Source organism: Panulirus ornatus, chromosome 26 (assembly GCF_036320965.1).
Source record: "Panulirus ornatus isolate Po-2019 chromosome 26, ASM3632096v1, whole genome shotgun sequence".
In the NCBI taxonomy this organism is placed as follows: Eukaryota; Metazoa; Arthropoda; class Malacostraca; order Decapoda; family Palinuridae; genus Panulirus; species Panulirus ornatus.
In genome coordinates, this window is record NC_092249.1 from 10,422,705 (window position 1) to 10,446,939 (window position 24,235).

Genomic DNA, 24,235 nt, shown 5'->3' on the forward strand with positions numbered 1-24,235 from the left:
ATCACATACACCACCCACGTACGTTACATCACATATAACGCCCATCAAGAACCTTACATCGTATACAGCATCCACCTTCAACCTTACATCATATACAGCACCCACCAACAACATTACATTCCATACAACTCCCACCTACAACATTATATCACATACAACACCCACCTATAACCTTATATCACATACAACACCCAACTACAACCTTACATCACATACAACACCCACCTACAACCTTACATTACATACAACACCCACCTACAACCTTATATCACATACACCACCCACCTATAACCTTACATCACGTGAATACAGCACCCACCTGCAACCTTATATCACATACAACACCCACCTACAACCTTACATCACATATAACACTCACATATAAACTTACTTCACATACATCACCTACCGTCAACCTTACATCACATACAGCACCCACGTACAACCTTACATCACATATAGCACTAACCTACAGTTTTATATCACATACAACACCCAACTATAACCTTACATCACATATAGCACCCACCCACAACTTTACATTAATAACAGCAGCAACTAAAACCTCACATCACTTACTGCACCCATCTAAAACCTTACCTCCCAGACAGCACCCACCTAAAACCATACATCACATACAACACCCACCTACGACATTACATCATATACACCACCCACCTACAACCTTACTACATGTGAATGCAGCACCCACATCCAAACTTACACCACATACAACACTCACCTATAACCCTACATCACATACAACACTTACGTATAACCTTACATCGCATGCAGCACCCACCAACAACCTTACATCGTAAACAGCCGCCATCTATAATCTTACGTAACATACAGCACCCACCTACAACCTTACATCACGTGAAAGCAGCACCTACCTACAACCTTACATCACATACAACATCCACCTACAACCTTATACCACATATAACACCCATCTAAAACCTTACATCACATACAGCACCCACCTACAACCTTACATCACATACAACACCTACCTACAACCTTACATCACATACAGCACCCACATACAGCTTTGCATTATATACAACACCCACTTATAACCTTACATCACATACATTACTCACCCACTACCTTACATTATATGCGGAATCCCCCACAACCTTACATCACATACAGCGCCCATCTAAAACCTTACATCACATACAGCATCCACCTTTAACCTTATATCACGTACAACGTCAATCTACAACTTTATATCACATACAGCACCCACCTATAACCTTACATCACGTGAATGCAGCACCCTTTTACAACATTGCATCACATACAACACCCACATACTACCTTATATCACAGATAGGGCGCACATACAACCTTACATAAAGTACAGCACCACGTACAACCTTACATCACGTGAAAGCAGCACTCACATACAACTTTACATCACATACAACATTCACTTACCTTATATCACAAACAACACCCACCTCCAACCTTACATCACATAAAACACTCACCTATAACCCTACATCATATACAGCAGAAACCTACAACCTTGCATCATGTGAATGCAGCATCCACATATAACCTTACATTACATAAAACTACCACCTACAACCTTACATCACCTATATCATCCACTTCAACCTTACGTCATATACAACATCCACCTAAAACCTCACATCACACAAAACACTCACATATAACATTACAACCAATATAGCACCTACCTACAACTTTACATCACATGCAGCACACATCTACAACATTACATCACATAAAATACCCATATAGAACCTTAAACCGTATACAGCACCCACCTACACCGTTACATCACGTACAGCACCCACCTACAACCTTACATCACATACAGCACCCACCTACAACCTTACATGGCATACAGCACTTGCTTACAACATTACATCACATACAACATCCATCTATAACCTTACATCACGTAGAGCACCTACCTACAACCTTATATCACATATAGCATCTACAACATTACATCACATACAACACCCTCCCACATCCTTACACCGTATACATTACATCACGTGATTGCAGTACCCACCAACAACCTTACATCACATACAACACCCATCTAAAACTGACATAACATACAACACCCACCTACAACCTTAAATCACATACAACCCCAACTCCAAAACCTTATATCACATACAGCACCCATTTACAACCTTACATCACATACAACACTCACGTAAAACCTTACATCATATACAGCACCTACCTACAACATCACATATAACACCTACCTACATCCTTACATCACATACAGCACCCACTTACAACCTTACATCACAAGGAGAGCCCACCTACAACCTTACATCACATACAACACCCACCTACATCCTTACATCACATACAGCACCCACTTATAACCTTACATCACAAGGAGAGCCCACCTACAACCTTACATCACATACAACACCCACCTACATCCTTACATCACATACAACCCCCATCTAAATTCTTACATCACATACAACACCCATCTACATCCTTACATCACATACAGCACCAACCTACAACCTTTCATCACATAAAAACCCACCTATAACCTTTCATCACATACATCACACACCGACAACCATACATTAGATACATCACCACCTACAACCTTACATCACATACAGCACCCACCTACAACCTTATATCACAAAGAGCACCTACCTACAACCTTACATCACATACAACACCCACCTACAACGTTACTTCATATACAGCACCCACCTAAAACCTTATATCACATACAAAACCAACCTACAACCTTATTTCACATACAGCACCCACCTACAACATTACATCAAGTGAATGCAGCACCCACCAGCAACCTTTCATCACATTCAGAGCCCACCTACACCCTTATATCACATATAACACTCACGTATAACCTTACATCACATACAGCACCTACCTTCAGCCTTGCATCACATACCGCATCTACCTAGAACCTTACATCACATACAACACCCACCTACAACCTTAAAACACATACACACCAACCTACAACTTTACATCACATACAACACCCACCCACAATCTTACATTAATAACAGCACCAAATACAACCTTTCATCACCTATAGCACCCACCTAAAACGTTACATCCTATATAGCACCCACGTAAAACCTTACATCACTAATAATACCCACCTACGACCTTACATCACATACAGCACCCATCTACAACCTTACATCACCATCCACATAAACCTTGTATCAGATACAACATCCCCTTCAACCTTACATCACATACAACACTCATGTATAACCTTACATCATATACAACACCTACCTACAACCTTACATCACATAAAGCACCCACCTACAACTGTACATCTCATACAACACCCACCTACAAACCTACATCGTATACGGCACCAACCTACAACCTTACATCACACGAAACACCCACCTACAACCTTGCAACACGTACAACACCCACCTATAGCCTTACATCAAATACAGGATCCACCTACAACCTTACATCACATACAACACCCACCTACAACCATACATCAAATGCAACACCCACCTACAACCTTACATCATATACAGCACCCACCTACAACCTTATATTGCATATAGCACCCACCTATAACCTTACATCACTTGAATGCAGCACCCACCTGCAACCTTACATCACATACAGCACCCATCTACAGCCTTACATCACATAGAGCACCCACCTACAACTTTACATCACATACAACACCCACCCACATCCTTACATCGCATACAGCACCCATCTACAACCTTTCATCACCTACAACACCCACCTATAACCTTTCATCACATACATCACACACCCACAATCGTACATTAGATGCATCACCACCTACAACCTTACATCACATACAACACCCACCTTACAACCTTATATCACAAAGAGCACCAACCTACAACCATACATTACATACAACACCCATCTACAGACTTGCATCACATACAGCACCCACCTAAAACGTTACATCACATACAAAACCCACCTGCAACCTTATTTCACATACAGCACCCACCTATAACCTTACATCAAGTGAATGCAGCACCCATAAGCAACCTTTCATCACATTCAGAACCCACTTACATCCTCATATAACATATAACACTCAAGTATAACCTTACATCACATACCTTCATACCTTCCTTCAGCCTTGCATCACATACAGCATCCACCTACAACCTTACATCACATACAACATCCACCTACAACCTTCCATCACATACAGCACTAACCTACAACTTTACATCACATACAGGACCCACCTATAATTTTACATCACATACAGGACCCACCCACAACCTTATATTAATAACAGCACCCACCCACAACCTTATATTAATAACAGCACCACCTACAACCTTTCATCACCTATAGCACCCACCTAAAACCTTACATCCTATACAGCACCCACGTTAAACCTTACGTCACATCCAATACACACATACGACCTTACATCATTTACAGCACCCACCTACTACATCACATCACGTGAAGGCAGCATCCACATACAACCTTGTATCAGATACAACATCCACCTTCAACATTACAGCACATACAACACTCATGTATAACCTTACATCATATACAGCACCTACCTACAACCTTACATCACATAAAGCACCCACCTACAACTTTACATTACATACAACACCCACCTACAAACTTACAATCGTATACGGCACCCACCTACAACCTTACATTACACGCAACACTCACCTACAACCTTACAACATGTACAACACACACCTATACTCTTACATCAAATACAGGACCCACCTACAACCTTACATCACATACAACACCCACCTACAACCTTACATAGAATACAGCACCTACCTACAACACTTATATAGCATACAGCACCCATCTATAACCTTACATCACTTGAATGCAGCACCCACCTGCAACCTTACATCTCATACAGCACCCACCTACAACCTTACTTCACATATAACAATCAGGTACAGCCATACCTTACACAGAGCACCTACCTATAACTTTACATCAAATATAGCACCAACCAACAATTTTAGATCATATACATCACCCACCTATAACCTTATATCACACAGTACCCACCAACAACCTTGCATTAAATACATCACCACCTACAACTTTACATCACTTAGAGCAACCACCTACAACTTTACATCACATACAACACCCACCCACATCCTTACATCACATACAGCACTCACCTACAGCCTTTCATCACATACAACACCTACCTATTACCTTTCATCACACACATTACACCCACAAACGTACATTAGATACATCACCACCTACAACCTTATATCACATACAGCACCCACCTACAACCTTATATCACAAAGAGCACCTACCAACAACCTTACATCACATATAGCACCCACCTATAACCTTACATCACGTGAATGCAGCACCCACCAGCAACCTTTCATCACATTCATATCCCACCTACATCCTTATATCACATATAACACTCATGTATAACCTCATATTACATAACCTACCTTCAGCCTTGCATCACATACAGCATCCACCTAGAACTTTACTTCACATACAACACCCACCTACAACCTTACATCACATACACAACCAACCTATAACTTTACATCCCATACAACACCCACCTATAATGCTACCTTACGTACAGCACCCACCCACAACCTTACATTAATAACAGCAACACCTTCATCCTTCCATCACATACAGCATCGACCTACAACCTTACATCACGTGAATGCAGCACCCACATACAACCTTGTATCATATACAGCATCCACCTTCAACCTTACATTACATACAACACTCACGTATAACCTTACAGCATATACAGCACCTACCTACAACGTTGCATCACATACAACATCCACCTACAACCTAACATCGTATACAGCAACCACCTATAACCTTAAAATACATACAACACCCACCTATAAGTTACATCAAATATAGGGCCCCCTAAAAACTTACATCACATACAACATCCACCTACAACCTTACATCAAATACAACACCCACCTACAACCTTATATTGCATACAGCACCCACCTGGATCCTTAAATCACGTGAATGCAGCACCCACCTGCGACCTTACATCTCATACAGCACCAACATACAGCCTTACATCACTTATAACAATCAGGTATACTTCACATACAGCACCTACCTATAACCTTACATCAAATACAGCACTAACCAACAACTTTACATCACACAGAACACCCACCTATAACATTACATCACATACAGTACCCACCCACAACCTTACATTAAATGCAGCACCACCTACAACCTTACATCACTTAGAGCACCCACCTAAAACCTTACCTCATATACAACACCCACCTTACATCACATACAACACCCACCTAAAAACTTACATCACGTAAATGCAGCACCCATATACAATCTTGCTTCACATACAACATCCACCTACAACCTTATATTACATACAACACCTAAAACAACCTTACATAACATACAGTACAAAACCGACAACCTTACATCAAATACAACACTCAAGTATAACCCTACATGACATACAGCATAAACCTACAACCTTACATCACATACAGCACTCATACAAAACCAACCAACAACCTTACATCGTATACAGCGTCCACCTACAACCTTACTTCACATATAACAATCAGGTACAACCATACCTTACATAGAGCACCTACCTATAACTTTACATCAAAGATAGCACCAACCAACAATTTTACATCATATACAACACCCACCTATAACCTTATATCACACAGTACCCACCAACAACCTTGCATTAAATACATCACCACCTACAACTTTACATCACTTAGAGCACCCACCTACAACTTTACATCACATACAACACCCACCCACATCCTTACATCACATACAGCACTCACCTACAGCCTTTCATCACATACAACACCCACCTATTACCTTTCATCACACACATCACACCCACAAACGTACATTAGATACATCACCACCTACAACCTTACATCACATACAACACCCACCTACAACCTTATATCACAGAGCACCTACCTACAACCTTACATCACATATAGCACCCACCTATAACCTTACATCACGTGAATGCAGCACTCACCAGCAACCTTTCATCACATTCAAAACCCACCTACATCCTTATATCACATATAACACTCATGTATAACCTTATATCACATACAGCACCTACCTTCAGCCTTGCATCACATACAGCATCCACCTAGAACTTTACTTCACATACAACACCCACCTACAACCTCACATCACATACACAACCAACCTACAACTTTACATCCCATACAACATCCACCTATAATTTTACATGACATACAGCACCCACCCACAACCTTACATTGATAACATCACCACCTACAACCTTTCATCACCTATAGCACCCACCTAAAACCTAACATTCTGTACAGCACCCGCGTAAAACCTTACATCACATACAATACACACATACGACCTTACATCACATATAGCACCCACCTACAACCTTACATCACGTGAATGCAGCACCCATATACAACATTGTATCATATACAGCATCCATCTTCAACCTTACATTACATACAACACTCACGTATAACCTTGCAGCATATACAGCACCTACCTACAACCTTACATCACATAAAGCACCCACCTAAACCTTACATCACATACAACATCCACCTACAACCTTACATCATATACAGCACCCACCTAAAACCTTACAACACGTACATCACCCACCTATAACTTACATCAAATATAGGGCCCACCTACAACCTTACATCACATACAATACACACCTACAACCTTAAATCACATACAACACCCTCCTACAACCTTACATCAAATTCAGCACCCACCTACAACCTTATATTGCATACAGCATCCACCTGTATCCTTAAATCATGTGAATGCAGCACCCACCTGCAACCTTACATCTCGTACAACACCAACATACAACCATACACCACATATAAGAATCAGGTATAACCATACTTCACATACAGCACCTGCCTATAACCTTACATCAAATACAGCACTAACCAATATTTTTATATCACATGGAACACCCACCTATAACATCACGTACAGTACACACCCACAACCTTACATTAAATGCAGCACCACCTACAACCTTACATCACTTAGAGCACCCACCTAAAACCTTACCTCATATACGACACTCACCTAGGATCTTACATCAAATACAACATCCACCTAAAACTTTACATCACGTGAATGCAGCACCTATATACAACCTTGCTTCAAATACATCCACCTACAACCTTATATTACAAATAACACCTAAAACAACTTTACATAACATACAGTACAAAACCTACAACCTTACATCAAATACAACACTCAAGTATAACCTTACATGACATACAGCACCTACCTACAACCTTATATCACATACAGCACCCACGTACAACCTTACATCTCATACAAAACCAACCAATAACCTTACTTCACATATAACAATCAGGTACAACCATACCTTACATAGAGCACCTACCTATAACTTTACATCAAATATAGCACCAATCAACAATTTTAGATATACAACACCCACCTATAACCTTATATCACACACAGTACCCACCCACAACCTTGCATTAAATACAGCACCACCTACAACCTTACATCACTTAGAGCACCCACCTACAACTTTACATCACATACAACACCCACCCACATCCTTACATCACATACAGAACCCACCTACAACCTTTCATCGCATACAACACCCACCTATAACCTTTCATCACACACATCACACATCCACAACCGTACATTAGATACATCACCTACAACCTTACATCACATACAACACCCTCTTACAACCTTACATCAAATACAGCACCCACCTACAACCTTATATTGCATACAGCACCCACCTGTATCCTTAAATCACGTGAATGCAGCACCCACCTGCAACCTTACATCTCATACAGCACCAACATACAACCTTACATCACATATAAAAATCAGGTATAACCATAATTCACATACAGCACCTACCTATAACCTTACATCAAATACAGCACTAACCAACAACTTTACATCACATGGAACACCCACCTATAACATTACATCACATACAGTACCCACCCACAACCTTACATTAAATGCAGCACCACCTACAACATTTCATCACTTAGAGCTCCCACCTAAAACCTTACCTCATATACAACACCCACCTAGGACCTTATATCACATACAGCACCCACCTTAAACCTTACATCACGTGAATGCAGCACCCATATACAACCTTACTTCACATACAACATCCACCTACAGCCTTATATTATATACAACACCTAAAGTAATCATACATAACATGCAGTACAAAACCTACAACCTTACATCAAATACAACACTCAAGTATAACCTTACATGACATACAGCACCTACCTACAATCTTACATCACATACAGCACCCAAGCACAACCTTAAATCAAGCAACCAAGCAACAACCTTACATCGTATACAGCACTCACTTATAAACGAACATGACATACCCGCACCCACGTACAACCTCATATGGCATATAGAACCCATCTACAACATTACATCACATACAACATTCACCTATAACCTTATATCACATACAGCACCCACCTACAACCTTACATCACATACAGCTCCCACCTGTAACCTCATATCACATACAACACCCACTATAACCTTAAATCACATACAACACCCACCTACAACCTTACATTACACACAACACCCACCTACAACCTTAGATCATTTGCAGCACCCACCTACATAGAGTACCCAACTACAACCTTACATCACATACAAAACCTACCTACAACCTTACATAGCAAAAAGATCCCTTCTACAGCCTTACACCATACACAACACCCACATACAACCTTACATCACATAAAACACCCATATACAACCTTATATCACATTGAGCACCCACCTACAACCGTACATCTCATAAAAACCCACCTGTAACCTTATATCACATACAGCACCAACCCACAACCTTACATCACATACAGTACCCACGTACAACCTTATATCATATACAACACTCACATAAAACGTTACATCACATACCTTACTCATCCACAACCTTATTTTACATACAGAACCGCCCACAACCTTACATCACATACAGCACCCATGTAAAACAAATCACATACAGCACCCACCTACAGCCTTACATCATATACAGCATCCACTTGCAACCTTAGATCACATACAACACCCAATGCAGCACCCACCTACATTACATGACCTATAACACCCACCTACAACCTTACATCACATACAGCACCCACCTTCAACCTTACATCACATACACCACTTACGTATAACCTTACATCATATACAGCTCCCACCTACAACCTTACATCACGTGAATGCACCACCCATATGCAACCTTCCATCACATACATCCACCTAAGACCTTACATCATCTACAACACCCACCTACAACCTAACATTATATACAACACCATCTACAACCTTACATCTCATACAACACTCACCTATAACATTACACCACGTACAGCACCTACCAACAACGTTACATCATATACAGCACCCACCTACATCCTTATATCACATATAACACCCACCTAGAGCCTTACATCATATACAGCACCCACCTACATCCTTGCATTACATGCAGCATCCACCTGCAACCATACATCACATACAGCACCCACTTACAACATTACATAACATGAAATACCCATCTATAACCTTACATCACACACAGCACCGACCTACAACCTTACAGCCCATATACCACCCACCTGTAACCTTACATCATATACAACACCCACCTTCAGCCTTAAATAGCATACAACACCCACATATAACCTTACATTACATACAACACCCAAGTACATACTTACCTCGGATACAGCACCTACCTACAACCTTACGTCACATCCAGCACCCACCTACAACCTTACAACACATACAACATCCACCAACAAGCTTTCATCTCATATAACACCCATCTACAACTTTATATCACGTGAATGCAGCACCCATGTACAACCTTATAACACAAAACACCCACCTACAACCTTACACCACATAGCACCCCTGCACATTACATCACGTACAACACTCACCTATAACCTTACGTTACAAAGAGCACCCACCTAAAACCTTATATCACAAACAGCACTCACCAACAACCTTACATAACATACAACACTCACTTCTAACCTTACATCACATAGAACTTTTACCTTCAACCTTACATGATATGCAGCACCTACCTACAACCTTACATCACACCCAACACTCACCTAAACCTAACATCACATAAAACAGCCACCTACAACCTTACATCACATATAGCACCCATCTACACCCTTACATCACATACAGCACCCACGTACAATCTTACATTAAATACAGCACCACCTACAACCTTCATCTCATAAAGCACCCACCTACAACCTTATATCACTTACAGCATCCACCTAAAACCTTACATTACATACAACACCCACCTATAACCTTAAATCATATACAGCACCCACCTACAATCTTACATCATATACAGCACAGACCTATAAACTAATGTCAAATACAACAACCAACTACAACCTGACAACACATACAGCACCCACCTATAAGCTTTTATCATGTGAATGCAACTCCTACCTACACCCTTGCCTCACATACAACACCCACCTTCAACCTTACATCACATCCAACACCCACCTATAACCTCATCACATCCAACACCCACCTTCAATCTTACATCAAATACAACACTGAAATATAACCTAACATCATATAAAGCACCTACTTACAACTTTCCATCACATACAGCACCCACCTACAACCTTACTTCACATACAGCACTCACCTACAACCTTACATCACATACAACACCCATCTACATCCTTGCATCAATATAACACTCAGGTATAACTTTACATCACATACAGCACTTACAACTTTCCATCATATACAGCACCCACCTACAACCTTATATCACATACGTCACCCACCTACAACTTTACATCGCATACAGCACCCAACTACAACTTTACATGATATAGAACACCCAACTATAACCTTACATCACATACCTTACTCACCTAGAACCTTTCCCTAAATTTAAAACCACCCATAACCTTACATCACATACAGCACCCATCTAAAACCTTACTTTACACACAGCACCCACCTATAACCTTATATCACATTCAACACCCACCTACAACTTTACATCACATAGAGCACCCACCTACAGCTTTGTATAACATACAGCACCCACTTACAACCTTACATCACATATAACACCCACCTACAACCTTATTTCACATACAGCACCCACCTATAATATTACATCAAGTGAATGCAGCACCCACCAGCAACCTTTCATCACATTCAGAACCCACCTATATCCTTATATCACATATAAAACTTATGTATAACCTTACATCACATACAGCATCTACCTTCAGCCTTGCATCACATACTGCATCTACCTAGAACCTTACATTACATATAACACCCATCTACAACCTTACATCACATATAGCACCAACCTACAACTTTACATCACATACAACACCCACACACAAACATGCATTACATACAACATAGACCTACTACCTACTAAAGTAAAACCTTACATCATATGCAGCACCTACCTACAACCTTACATCACATACAGCCTCCAAGCACAACGTTACATCACATACAACACCCACCAACAACCTTACATCGTATACAGCTCCCTCCTACAACCTTACATAACATATAGAACCCACGTACAACGTTACATCACATACAACACCCACCAACAACCTTACATCGTATACATCACCCATCTACAACCTTACATCACATACAGCACCCACCTACAACCTTACATCGCATTGAGCACCCACCTAAAACTATACATCACATACAACACCCATCTATCATCTTTATCACACACAATACCTACCTACAACCTTACATCACATACAACACCCACCTACAACCTTACATCACCTACAACCATACATCACATACAGTACCCACCTACAACCCTACTTCACATACAGCACTCAAACCGTGCATCATACATAGCACCTACCTACAACCTTACATCAAATACAGCACCCACCTACAACCTTACATCACATACAACACCCACCAACAACCTTACATCGTATACAGCACCCACCTAAAACCTTACATCACATGCAGCACCCACCTACAACCTTACATGACATACAGCACCCACCTATAACCTTACAGAACGTGAATGCAGCACCCACCTGCAACCTCACATCACATACAACACCCATCTACAACCTTACATCACATACAGCACCCACCTACAACCATTCATCACATATAACACTCACGCATAACTTCACATACAGCACCTACATTCAACCTTACATCACATACAGCACCCACCTACAACATTACATCACATAAAAAGCCCATCTACAACCTTACATCAAATAAAGTACCAACCTACAACTTTCCATCGCATACAACGCCCACCTATAACCTTACATCACATACAGCACCCACCCACAACCCCACATTGATAACAGCACCACCTACAACCTTACATCACCTACGGAACCCACCTAAAACCTTACATCACATTCAACACCCACCTACTAACTTACATCACGTAGAGCACCCACCTACAACCTTACATCATGTGAATGCAGCACCCACATACAACCTTGCATCAGGTACAACATCCACCTACAACCTTATTTCGCATACAACACTCACGTATATCCTTACATCACATACAGCACCTACCTACAACCTTACATCACATCCAGCACCCACGCACAACGTTACATCACATACAATACCCACCAACAACCTTACATCGCATACATCACCCACCTACAAGCTTACATCACATATAGCACCGACGTACAACATTACATCACATACAACACCCACCAACAACCTTACATCGTATACATCACCCACGTACAACCTTACATCACATACAGCACCCACCTACAACCTTACATCGCATAGAGCACCCACCTGAATCATATACAACACCCACCTATAACCTCATATCACACAAAACACCTACCTACAACCTTACATCACATAAAACACCCACCTACAACCTGACATCACATAAAACTCACCTACAACCATACATCACATACAGTACCCACCTACAACCTTACATCACATACAGCACTCAAATATAACCTTGCATCATACATAGCACCTACCTACAACCTTACATCAAATACAGCGCCCATCTACAGCCTACATCACATACAACACCCACCAACAACCTTACATCGCATACAGCACCCACCTAAAACCTTGCATCACATGCAGCACCAACCTACAACCTTATATCACATACAACACCCACATACAACATTACATGACATACAGCACCCACCTATAACTTTAAATAACGTGAATGCAGCACCCACCTGCAACCTCACGACACATACAACACCCACCTACAGGCTTACATCACATACAGCACCTACCTACAGCCTTACATCACATACAACACCCACATACAACTTTACATCGTATACAGCACCCACATACCTTACATCACATACAGCACCCAACTACAGCCTTACATCACATACAACACCTACCTACATCCTTACATCAAATACAACACCCACCTACAACCTTACATCACATACAACAATCACCTACAACCTTATATCAAATACGGCACCCACTTACAACCTTATATTGCATAAAGCACCCACCTAAAATCTTGCATCACATGCAGCACCCACCTACAACCTTACATCACATATAGGAATCAGGTATAACCATCCTTCTCATACAGCACCTACCTTCAACATTACATCAAATATAACACAAGCCTACAGCTTTACATCACATACAACACCCACTTATAACCTTTCATCACATACAGCATCCACCCACAACCCTACGTTGAATACTGCACCATCTACAACCTTACATCAATTACATCACCCACCTAAACCTTATATCACATATAACACCCACCTACGACCTTACTTCACATACAGCACCCACCTGCAACCTTACATCACGTGAATGCAGCACCCACACACAACCAGGTATCACATTCAACATAGACCTACTACCTTACATCACATACAGAACCCACCTACAACCTTACATCACATATAGTACCCACCTTCAACCTTACATCACATACAACACTCAAGTATATTATTACATCATGTACAGCACCTACCTACAACCTTACATCACATCCAGCACCCACGCACAACGTTACATCGCATACAATACCCACCAACAACCTTACATCGCATACATCACCCACCTACAAGCTTCCATCACATAGAGCAAAGACGTACAACATTACATCACATACAACACCCGCCAAGAATCTTACATCGTATACATCACCCACGTACAACCTTACATCACATGCAGCACCCACCTACAACCTTACATCGCATAGAGTACCCACCTGAAACAATACATCATATACAACACCCACCTATAACCTTATATCACACAAAACACCTACCTACAACCTTACATCACATACAACACCCACCTACAACCTGACATCACATAAAACTCACCTACAACCATACATCACATACAGTACCCACCTACAACCTTACATCACATACAACACTCAAATATAACCTTGCATCATACATAGCACCTACCCACAACCTTACATCAAATACAGCGCCCATCTACAGCCTTACATCACATACAACACCCACCAACAACCTTACATCGTATACAACCTTACATCACGTGATTGCGGTACCCATCAACAACCTTACATCACATACAACACCCATCTAAACCTGACATAACATACAACACCCACCTACAACCTTACATCACATAGAATCCCCAGCTCCACAACCTTACATCACATTCAGCACCCTTTTACAACCTCATATCAAATACAACACTTACTTAAAACCTTGCATCACATACAGCACTTACCTACAACCTTACATCATATAAAACACATACCTACAGCCTTACATCACATATAGCACCCACCTACAACCTTACATCGAATAGAGCACCCACCTACAACTTTACACCACATAAAACACCCACCTACATCCTTATATCACATACAGCCCTAACATACAACCTTTTGTCACATACAACACCCATCTATAATCTTTCATCACATACATCACACCCCCACAACCATACATTAGATACATCACCACCTACAATCTTACATCACATATAGCACTCACCTACAATCTTATATCACAAAGAACACCTACCTACAACCTTACATCACATACAACACCCACCTACAACTTACATCACATACAACACTCACCTAAAACCTTATATCACATACAAAACCCACTTAAAACCTTATTTCACATACAGCACCCATCTATAACCTTAAATCAAGTGAATGCAGCATCCACCAGCAACCTTTCATCGCATTCAGAACCCACCTACATCCTCATATCACATATAACACTCAAGTCTAACCTTACATGGCATACAGCGCCTACCTTCAGCCTTGCATCACATACCGCACCTACCTAGAACCTTATATCACATACAACACCCACCTAAACCTTACATCACATACAGCACCCACCTACAACCTTACATCACATACCACACTCTAGTATAACCTTACATCATATACAGCACAAACCTACAGCCTTGCATCACGTGAATGCAGCACCCACATATAACCTCATAACACAAAATTTCCACCTACAACCATACATCACCTACAACATCCACATACAACCTTACATCATATACAACACCTACCTACAACCTTACATCAAACAAAACATTCACATATAACATTACATAACATACAGCACCTACCTACAAATTTTCCTCACATACCGCACCCCCTACAACCTTACAAAACATAAAAACACCCACATGGAACCTTACACCGTATACAACACCCACCTACACCGTTACATCATATACAGCACCCACCTACAACCTTACATTACATACGGTACCCACCTACAACCTTACATGGCATACAGCACCTACTTACAACATTACATCACGTTCAACACCCATCTATAACTTTACATCACGTGCATTACCCACCTACAATCTTACATCACATATAGCATCCATCTACAGCCTTACATCACATACAACACCCTCCCACATCCATACATCGTATGCAGCACCCACCTACAACCTATATTACATGATTGCATTACCCACCAACAACCTTACATCACATACAATACCTATCTAAACCTGACATCAAATTCAACACCCACGTACAACCTTACATCATATAAAACCCCCCAACTCCACAACCTTACACACAGAGCACTCGTTTACAACCTTATATCACATACAACACAGTAAAACCTTACATCACATACAGCACCTACCTATAACCTTACATCACATATAACACCCACCTACATACTTACATCAAATACAGCACCCACCTACAAGCTTACATCACATACAGCACCCACCTACAACCTTACTTCACATACAACCTTGTATCAGAAACAACATCCGTCTTCAAGCTTACATCACACACAACACTCATGTGTAACCTTACATCATATACAGCATCTACCTACAACCTTACATCACAAAGCACCCATCTACAACTTTATACCACATACAACACCCAACTACAAACTTACATCGTATACAGCACCCACCTACAACCTTACATCACACGCAACACCCATCTACAACCTTACATTAAATACAGCACCCACATACAAGCATATATTGCATACAGCACCTACCTATAACCTTACATCACTTGAATGCAGCACCCACCTGCAACCTTACATCTCATACAGCACCCACCTTACATCATATATAACTGAGTTACAACCATACTTCACATAGAGCACCTACCTATAACCTTACATCAAATATAGCACCAACCAACAACTTTACATTATACAACACCCACCTATAACCTTAGAGCACATACAGTACCCACCCACAACCTTACATTACATACAGCACTACCTACAACTTCACATCACATAGAGCACCCACCTACAACTTCACATCACATACATCACCCACCTACAACCTTTCATCACATACAACACCCACCTATAACCTTTCATCACATACATCACACACCCACAATCGTATATTAGATACATCACAACCTACAATCTTAAATCATATACAGCACCCACCTACAACCTTATATCACAAAGGGCACCTGCCTCCAACCTAACATCATATACAACACCCACCTACACCCTTACATCACATACAGCACCCACCTAAAACATTACATCACATACAAAACCCACGTACAACCTTATTTCACATACAGAACCCACCTATAATCTTACATCACGTGAATGCAGCACCCACCAGCAACCTTTCATCGCATTCAGAACCCACCTACATCCTTCTATCACATATAACACTCATGGTATAACCTTATATCACGTACAGCACCTACCTTCAGCCTTGCATCACATACAGCACCCACCTAAAACCTTACATCACATACAATACCCATCTACAACCTTACATCACATACACCACCAACCTACAACTTTACATCCAATACAACACCCATCTATAATTTTACATTACACACAGCACCCACCACAACCTTACAAATAACAGCACAACAACCTTTCATACCTATAGCACCCACCTAAAACCTTACATCATATAAAATACCCACCTACGACCTTACATCACATACAGCACCTACCTACAACCTTACATCACGTGAATGCAGCACCCACATACAACCTTGTATCAGATACAGCATCCACCTTCAACCTTATATTACATACAACACTCACGTATAACCTTACAGCATATACAGCACCTACCTACAACCTTGCATCACATAAAGTACCCACCTACAAATTTACATCACATATAACACCCACCTACAACATTACATCGTATACAGCACCCAACTAAAACCTTACATCATATACAACACCCACCTAAAACCTTACAACACGTACAATACCCACCTATAACGTTACATCAAATACAAGACTCACCTACAACCTTACATCACGTAGAACATCCACCTACAACCTTACATCACATACAACACCCACCTGCAACCTTACATCAAATACAGCGCCCACCTACAACCTTATATTGCATACAGCACCCACCTATATCCATACATCACGTGAATGCAGCACCCTTATACAACCTCACATCACATACAACATCCATCTATAACCTTACATCACCTACAACATCCACCTACAACCCAACATCACATGCAACACCTATCTACAACCTTGCATCTCATACAACACTCACATATGACATTCCACCACGTACAGCACCTAACAACAACGTTACATCATATACAGTACCCACCTACATCCTTACATCACATACAACACCCACCTAGAACGTTACATCGCATACAGCACCCACCTACCCTTGCATTACATGCAGCATCCACCTGCAACCATACATCATATAGAGCACCCACTTACAACATTACATAACATGAAACACCCATCTATAACCTTATATCACACACATCACCGACCTACAACCTTACATCCCATATAGCACCCTTCTGTAACCTCACATCACATAAAATAGCCACCTTCAACCTTAAATATCATACAACACCCACATATAACCTTACATTACGTACAACACCCAAGTTCATACTTGCCTCAGATACAGCACCAACCTACAACCTTACGTCACATACAGCACCCACCTACAACCTTACATCACATACAACATCCACCAACAAGCTTACATCACATATAACACCCAACTACAACCTTACATCACGTGAATGCAGCACCCATGTACAACCTTACACACAAAACACCCAAATACAACCTTACATCACATATAGCACCTAACTACAACCTTACATCACATAGCGCCCAGCAAATTACATCACATACAACACTCACCTATAACCTTACATTACAAAGAGCACCCACTTAAAACCTTACATGACATACAGCACCCACCAACAATTTACATAACATACAACTCTCACGTCTAACTTTACATCACATAGAGCTTTTACCCTCAACCTTACTTGATATGCAGCACCCACCTACGACCTTACATCACACCCAGCACCCACCCAAACCTCACATCACATAAAACACCACCTAAAGCCTTACATCACATACAGCACCCACCTACAACCTTACATCACATAAAACAACCCTAACAACCTTACACCTCATACAACACCCACGTACAATCTTACATTAAATACAGCGCCACCTACAACCTTTATCTCATAAAGCACCCACCTACAGCCTTATATCACTTACAGCGTCCACCTAAAACCTTACATTACATATAACACCCACCTACAACCTTAAATCACATACAGAACCCACCTACAATCTTACATCACATACAGCACCGACCTATAATCTTATATCAAATACAACACCCACCTACAACCTGACAACACACAGCTCCCACCTGTAAGATTCTATCGTGTGAATGCAGCTCCCATCTACAAATTTGCATCACATACAACACCCACCTACAACCTTACATCACATACCACACCCACCTATACCCTTTCATCAAATACAACACTGAAATAAAACCTAACATCATATGCAGCACCTATTTACAACTTTCCATCACATACAGCACCCACCTACGACCTTACTTCACATACAACACTCACCTACAACCTTACATCACATACGACACCCACCTTCAGCCTTACATCAATACAACATTCAGGTATAGCTTTACATCATATACAGCACCTACTTACAACTTTCCATCGCATACAGCACCCAACTACAACTTTACATCATATAGAACACCCACCTATAGCCTTATATCACATATGACTCACCTAGAACCTTACCTTACATACAGAACCACCCACAACCTTACATGACATACAGCACCTATCTACAACCTTACTTCACACACAGCACCCACCTATAACCTTATATCACATTCAACACCCACCTACAACCTTACATCACATAGAGCACCCACCTACAGCTTTATAGAACATACAGCACCTACTTACAACCTTACATCAAGTGAATGCAGCATCCACCAGGAACCCTTCATCACATTCAGAACCCACCTACATCCTTATATCATATATAACACTCATGTATAACCTTACATCACATACAGCATCTACCTTCAGCCTTGCATCACATACCGCATCTACCTAGAACCTTTCATCACATACAACACCCACCTACAACATTACATCACATACAGGAGCAACCTACAACTTTACATCACATACAACACCCACCTATAACTATACATCACATAAAGCACCCACCCACAACCTTACATTAATAACAGCACCACCTACAACCTTGCATCACCTACAGCACCCACCTAAAACCTTACATCAGATACAGCACCCACGTAAAACCTTACATCACATACAATACCCACCTACGACCTTACTTCACATACAGCACCCACCTAAAACCTTACATCACGTGAATGCAGCATCCACATACAACCTTGTATCAGATACAGCATCCACCTTCAACCTTACGTCACATACAACACTTACGTATAACCTTACATCACATACAGCACCTACCTAAAACCTTATATCACATACAGCACCTACCTACAACCTTACCTCACATACAACACTAGTATAACCTTACATCATATACAGCACAAACCTACAACCTTGCATCACGTGAATGCAGCACCCACATATAACCTCACATCACAAAATTTCCACCTACAACCTTACATCACCTACAACACCCACAGACAACCTTACATCATATACATCTACCTACAACCTTACATGACACAAAACACTCATATATAACATTACATCACATACAGCACCTACCTACAACTTTCCATCACATACCGCACCCACCTACAACCTTACAAAACATAAAACACAGACATAAAACCTTACACCGTATACAGCACCCACCTACACCTTTACATCACATACAGCACCTACCTACAACCTTATATCACATACGACACCCACCTACAACCTTACATGGTATACGACACCCACTTACAAAATTACATTATACAACACCCATCTATAACCTTACATCACGTACATTACCCACCTACAACCTTATATCACATATTGCACCCATCTTCAACCTTACTTCACATACAGCACCCTCCCATATCCTTACATCGCATACAGCACCCACCTACAACCTTACATCACGTGATTGCAGTACCCACCAACAACCTTACATCACATACAACACCTATCTTAACCTGATATCACATATAACACCCAACTAAAACCTTACATCACATAAAACACCCAACTCCACAACCTTACACACATACAGCACCCATTTACAACCTTATATCATATAAAACACCTACGAAAGACCTTACATCACATACAGCACCTAACTACAGCCTTACATCACATATAACACCCAAACATCTCTTTACATCACATACAGCACATACCTACCACCTTACATTACATCGAGCACCCACCTACAACTTTGTATCATATACAACACCCATATCCTTACATCGCATACAGCACCCATCTACAACCTTTCATCATATACAACACCCATCTATAACCTTTCATTACATACATCACACAACCACAACCGTACATTAGATTCATCACGACCTACAACCTTACATCACATACAGCACCCACCTACAACCTTATGTCACAAAGAGCATCTACCTACAACCTTACATTACATACAACACCCACCTACAGCCTTACATCACATACAGCACCCACCTAAAACCTTACATCACATACAAAATCCGCCTACAACCTTATTTCACATACAGCACAGACTTATATCCTTACATCAAGTAAATGCAGCACCCACCAGCAACCTTTCATCAGATTCAGAGCCCACCTAAATCCTTATATCACATATAACACTCATGTATAGCCTTACATCACATACAGCACCTACCTTCAGCCTTACATCACATATAGCATCCACCTAGAACCTTACATCACATACAACACCCACCTACAACCTTACATCACATACAACACCCACCTACAAATCTACATCACACACAACACCCACCTATAATTTTACATCACATAAAGCACCCACCCACAACCTCATATTAATAACAGCACCACCTACAACCTTTCATCATCTATAGCACCCACCTAAAATCTTACATCCTATACAGCACCCACGTAAATCCTTACATCACAAACAATACCCACCTACGACCTTACATTACATACAGTACCCACCTACAACCTTATATCACGTGAATGCAGCATCCACATACAACCTTGTATCAGATAAAACATCCACCTTCAACCTTACATCAAATACAACATTCATGTATAACCTTATATCATATACAGCACCAACCTACAACCTTACATCACAAAACGCCCACCTACAACCTTACAATTTGTACAGCACCCAGATACAATCTTACATCATACGCAACACCCACCACAACCTTAGAACACGTACAACACCCATCCATAACCTTACATCAAATACAGGACCCACCCACAACCTACATCACGTACAACACCAACCTAAAACCTTACATCACATACAACACCCACCTACAACCTTACATCAAATACAGCACTCACCTACAACATCATATTGCATACAGCACCCACCTACAACCTTATATTGCTTACAGCACCCACCTATATCCTTACATCACTACAACTTTGCATCATATACAACACCCACATCCTTACATCGAATACAGCACCCATCTACAACCTTTCATCACATACAACACCCACCTACAACCTTTCATCACATACATCACACCCACAACCGTACATTAGATACATCACTACCTACCACTTTACATCACACACAGCACCCATATACAACCTTATATCACAAAGAGCATCTACCTACACCCTTACATCACATATAACACTTACCTACAACCTTACATCAAATACAGCACCCACCTGAAACCTTACACCACATACGAAACCCACCTACAACATTATTCCACATACAGCACTCTCCTATAACCTTATATCACGTGAATGCAGCACCCACCAGCAACCTTTCATCACATTCAGAACCCACCTACATCCTTCAATCATATATAACACTCATGTATAACCTGACATCACATACAGCACCTACCTTCAGCCTTGCATCACATACAGCATCCACCTAGAACCTTACTTCACATACAACACCCACCTACAATCTTATATCACATACACTACCAACTTACAACTTTACATGCCATACAACACCCACCTATAATTTACATCACATACAACACCAACCCACAACCTTATATATCAATAACAGCACCACCG